Raw genomic sequence first — 6,000 nt, 5'->3', positions numbered from 1 at the left:
CTATTTTGGGAGACAGGTAAATTAGAACAGACCCTTGACATTTGTGAACTACTATTCATTGTTTCAACTCTTCAATTCACAAACAGCCTCAAAGATCCATGACATGAATTTAATTGTATTGAGAATAATTATACTGATATTATGGGCTGTTGAAAGGATTAACTGAGATAATGCATTTTTAAACACCTAGGATGCATTTATTTTTTTTTAATACATTTATTTATTTATTCTTGGCTGCACTGGCTCTTCATTGCTGCGCGCGGGCTTTCTCTAGTTGCGGCGAGCGGGGGCTACTCTTCATTGTGGTGCGCGGGCTTCTCATTGCGGTGGCTTCTCTTGTTGTGAAGCACAGGCTCTAGGTGCGTGGGTTTCAGTGGTTGTGGCACATGGGCTCAGTAGTTGTGGCTCGCGTCTAGAGCAAAGGCTCAGTAGTTGTAGCGCATGGGCTTAGCTGCTCTGCGGCATGTCGGATCTTCCCGGACCGGGGCTTGAACCCGTGTCTCCTGCAGTGGCAGGCGGGTTCTTAACCACTGCACCACCAGGGAAGCCCCCTAGGATGTATTTAAATCAAGAGCACTGTAAAAATCTTGTACAAGGGGACTCATGTGGCTAGCCAAGCCAAACACAGGGTGAGTAACTGGGATGGGTTGCAAGGAGGAGGGACTATGGGCAGAATATCCATTCTCCAGTTTGGGGGAGAGATAACATGTATACATATAACCAATAAAAACATGGAAATATGGTAGAACATGAAAAATATATGAAATCAATTGTAGGAATTGTAAAACATAAGTCACAGTCCAACTTCTTATGTGGCACTATTTTTAAAAATCACAAAGTATTTATCAAGATTGAAAAGAAGGGGTTTCCCTGGTGGTGCAGTGATTAAGAATCCGCCTGCCAACGTAGGGGACACAGGTTCAAGCCCTGATCCGGGACGATCCCACATGCCACGGAGCGACTAAGCCTGTGCGCCACAACTACTGAGCCTGCACTCTAGAGCCCTCGAGCCACAACTACTGAAGCCCACGCACCTAGAGCCCATGTTCCACAGCAAAAGAAACCACCACAATGAGAAGCCCACGCACCACAACGAAGAGTAGTCCCTGCTCTCCACAACTAGAGCAAGCCCGTGTGCAGCAACGAAGACCCAACGCAGCCAAAAATAAATTAATTAATTAAATAAATTTTTTTAAAAAAGGATTGAAAAGAAGAAGCATGAGCACACTGGTGTAAATCCAGTGAAGATCATTCCTCCTGCCATCTCCACCTAGATAAAGTTCTGCTTCCCTGTCTGCACAAATATAGTTGCTCATATCAATACTTACACAGCTTTGCATCACTTAGAACACAAATTTATGACTCATCTATCAATCTTTGTTAACTCTGATGACATTATTTGAAATTGTCAAAAGAAAACTTTTTTTTTTTCCTCCCTGGCCTCCTTTCATCAAAAATGTTCTGAGCAGCCTCTGTTCTCTGTCCATTTGTCTCTCTCTTTCAGCTCTTACTGTTTTTTTTCCTGCTGTTGCTTCTTCCTTGCCTCATCAGAATTGTTTGGTGAGGTTGGTCAGATAGAATTAGTGTCTCAGGACTTCTCTGGTGGCACAGTGGTTAAGAATCTGCCTGCAAATGCAGGGGACACGGGTTCGAGCCCCAGTCCGGGAAGATACCACATGCTGCAGAACAACTGAGTCCGTGTGCTACACCTACTGAGCCTGCACTCTAGAGTCCACGAGCCACAACTACTGAGCCTGAGCACCACAACTACTGAAGCCGGCGTGCCCGGAGCCTGTGCTCCGCAACAAGAGAAGCCACCGCAATGAAGAGTAGCCCCCGCTCTCCACTAGAGAAAGCCCGTGCACAGTAACGAAGACCCAATGCAGCCGAAAATTAAAAAAAATTTTTTTAAGAAAAAAAAAAAAAGAATTAATGTCTCAGAGACTGGAGAAAGCAACTGTGTCCTAGTGTGTTTGAAGGTTCAGGACCTTGGACAGCAACACAAGTGCCCTCCCCATTTAAACACTCATCACACTCTGCCTATACAATCAATAATGAGCAGGAATCATAAATGTGTGTGTCAGGGACCTGTCATAAGACTCAATTTGATAAGTGTTATCCTAACAGAATAAACAAAGTGCTGTAGGAGACTAAAGAGGGAGAGATTTAACCTTCTTAAAGAATCTGGGAAAGTTTCATATAGAAGGTGATACCATACTGGGACCTCAGAGAATAACAGTCATAGTATACAGCTGTTTGAGCTAAAATGGATCTCAGTTTTATACAAGTTTAGTTTTAAAAAGAAGTTTTGCTTAGTGTATCAGGAGTAGAAATGGCTACATACAACAGAAAACCTAAACAAATAACTTAAAAAACAAGGTAGAAGTTTGTAAAAAAGTCCACAGACAGTCAATATAGAGCTAATATGGAGACTTCACAGTCATTAGAAACCCAAGATCCTTATGTCTTTCTCTTCCACTATCCTCAGTGGATTCCTTTCTGAAGGGCAACTCATGACCCAAGATGGCAGCTCAAACTTCAGCCCTTCCATCTATATTCTAAGCAGAAATAAGAAGAGGGCAATAATGGTACCTCTATTATCTAAGTGAGCCTCTTTTAAGGAGATGTCCTGGAAGTTCACCCTACAACTTCCATTCACATCTCACTGGTCATCCCTAACTACAAGAGAGATTGGGCAGGGGCTTCCCTGGTGGTGCAGCGGTTAAGAATCCGCCTGCCAATGCAGGGGACATGGGTTTGAGCCCTGGTCTGGGAAGATCCCACATGCCGCGGAGCAACTAAGCCCGTGTGCCACAACTACTGAGCCTGCACTCTAGAGCCCGTGAGCCACAACTACTGGAGCCCGTGTGCCACAAGTACTGAAGCCTGCACGCCTACAGCCTGTGCTCTGCAACAAGAGAAGCCACTGCAATGAGAAGACATCGACAACTAGAGAAAGCCCGCGCACAGTAATGGAAGACCCAACGCAGCCAATAAATAAATAAGAGATTGGGCAATGTAATATTTTGGGTGGACACATTAAAGCCCATAACAAAATCAGAATTTTGTCAGTAAGAGAGAAGAGGAGAATAAATGTTAGATAGGCAATCTGCAGTCTCTGCCACATTTAGTAAACCCCATAAGTGACCTTGGGGGTCATGTTCCCTGTATCCCAGAGCCTAGCACAGTAAATGAAAATATGCATGAATAAACTGCATTTTGGGAAAATTGTGAGGTCTCTAATTCGTCATGGAGGGTTCTCCTCACTGCACTCTTATTTCCCAGAATTTCTACTCACTGATCCTTGTTCCCCTCTGAAGTCACCCTGAGCAGATCTGCCTTTTTCTTACAGGGCAAACATTTAGATATCTGGAGACACTTCTCATGCCCTGTCCTCTTCCCCCAGATCTTTACTTTTCCAGGACCATGACCTCCACCCTCTCAGCCATTTCTCATAAGACATGACTCCTGGGTTCTCCCTTTCAATTTGGTTTTATGGCAGTTTTGTTCCAGCCTGAAGCCGGGAATGAATGAATCCATTTCAACCATGGGCAGGACTTAATTTCAGGTACTGTCTGGTCTCCAAACTGACTAAAATAAGGCCTTATAAATTATTTTATTAAATTTCCCTGCAATTAAGTCTCTTACAAAATAGATGGGGAAAAAAGGGAGACACATGCAAAGTAAAACACCATCCTGAAAGCTGTTACTTGATATTCACAAAATATTACCTCCCCTGTGTTTTATATGAATAGCTCCTGGCATAGTAGAGATTTGCCTTTTGGTTCCATCTCCAGGTGCTACTTCCCTGCTTCCCTTGGGAGTTGATCATGCGGGTCATGTACCCCTATCTCTCTTCTCTTCAAAGCCTTGGGTCTCTCTGATTGAAACACTATTCACACACTGCACCATGGGGCTCGCACTCTCTACCCTGAAGAATCAGTGGGAGCTTTTCTAGAAGATACAGCCTCTAACCCAAGGCCTCAAATTTGCCTGATCTCCCATTAAACGTCCCACCCACCTTTGGGTCCAGCCTATCTTTCTGCTTCTGCATTCCTGGATTAACTCTGCTTTCACATATTTTATGAATATATACACCCACTCATGTAACCACCACAGATCAAGACAGAATATTTATGGCTCCCTAGAAGGCTCCTTTGTACTTCCTTCCAGTCAATACCTACCCCTCAACAATTGCCACTATTCTGGTTAGTTTCGCCTGCTTTTGAACTTCAGATCAGTGGAATTAGCCTGTAGGTACTCTTTTTTGTCTGCTTCTCTCCTTCACCATTATGTCAGAGAGATCCATCCATGTCGTGTGTAGCAGTGTTTTGCTCTTTTCCATTGCTGTGTCGATTGTGGCAAGTGATTCAAATATTTCAGTTTGAGTCTAGTATGTGGCCAAGATTGAGAACTGTGGCTCTGGAGTCAGAAAAAACAGGGTTGGAATCCTATCTTCGTGACCTGGATTTGTTCCTGAAATGTCCATCAGCAGGTGCTCTTTGGGCTCGACTAGACATTTAGCCTCACTCAGTTACCATAGGCCTCATTTGGCATCAGATTAACTAACAAGGGGCCAAGATAAGAAACAGCATGCCAACAGGACAGCACCTGGTACTTCTCTTCAGCAGGAGTTCTTGTGGTAATCCAGCGGTTAGTCTTCTTTGGCCCCCCCCCGGCCCAAGGAGACAAAATCACACCAGTGAATGGGGCAACAGCCTTAGCTTAGAAATGCCCTGTCCCAAATAGGAATCAATACCTTGTGTCCCACAGGCATAGCTTTCAGGTTCTCTGTGGGAGATGAACCTAGTCTCAAGAGTCACTGTGCTTAGGGTGGCCCAGAGCCATGACTTCTCACCAGGTACTTATATATCCTGGGCCAGATGCACTTTACCAATCAGGGGTTATTTTTACTATAAGCAATGCTGCCTACTACAATAGCTGATATTGCACCTTTATTACACTTCCAGGGAGACAGAGCTGTAAAGTTAGCCCAAATTTGTCCTAAGAGAAGGAGAATGTAAAATGCTCTATTCATACCTGCTTCAGCTGACATGCTGACCTTTATAGAATAGTTAACCAACAAGGTTAGGTCTGAAAATGTCCCTGTTCCTTGAGTTAAAATCAGTATTTGGCACATGAAGATGCTTAATAAATGTTTGTCAATGAGCAAATTAATGATAAATAACAACAAAACTACTTGACTTCTACGTCATCTTGGGCAAGTCTTACTTTCTGTTACATCCCTGCTACCTCTTTTGTAAAATGGGAATAATAATAGTTCTTATCTCTATAAGATTGTTGTAAGGATTAAATCAGGTAAAGTATGTAAAAGATATTATGAACAGCTACACTTGAACTTTATTATTATAGATGGTGACAGGAAGCTTAGAGAGAGAAAGGGATTTGCACCAGGTCGCAAATGGTGGCAGAAATGCTCAGGTCTCCTGACTCCCAGCCCAGTGCCTGTCCGTAATAGCACATGGCTCCTTACCCAGTTAATGTGTAGAAAATCATAAATCTCAAGCCAATTAGGATTTTTGTCCAGGAGAGAAAACGTTTGTGAAGGTCGACTTTGCACGGCAGACTCGTCATCCGTCCTTCACAGGATACAGTCCATTCAGGGTACTTCTCCTAGCATTCTGGGTGAAATCAAGATTTTTCTCAAGGGCATGAGAAAAAGTGAAAATTGTGTTCTTAGCTTGCTGCTGATTAGCAGACAAATGGCAAACAGAACCTCTAAGCGTTCATTCTTGAAAGCTCTGGTTCCTTTTTCCTTTCCAACAGCCACTGCAGGGAGAGGGATGTAAAAAGCAATATGATCAGAATGTAATGAAGGAACAAATCTCACTAGGAGTCAAATACCATTGTTTTTTTTTTTTTTAAAAAAAGGCACCATGGCAGAAGCCCAAAAATCAGAGGCTTCCCCCAGTGTTCTCTGAATCCATTTTTTTAAAGCTGTTAAAAACACCCTTAAAATAAACCTGCCATCTTGTGAGG

This window comes from Balaenoptera musculus, chromosome 6, assembly GCF_009873245.2.
Source record: "Balaenoptera musculus isolate JJ_BM4_2016_0621 chromosome 6, mBalMus1.pri.v3, whole genome shotgun sequence".
NCBI classification, from domain to species: domain Eukaryota; kingdom Metazoa; phylum Chordata; class Mammalia; order Artiodactyla; family Balaenopteridae; genus Balaenoptera; species Balaenoptera musculus.
Note: the sequence above shows the minus strand (reverse complement) of the source record.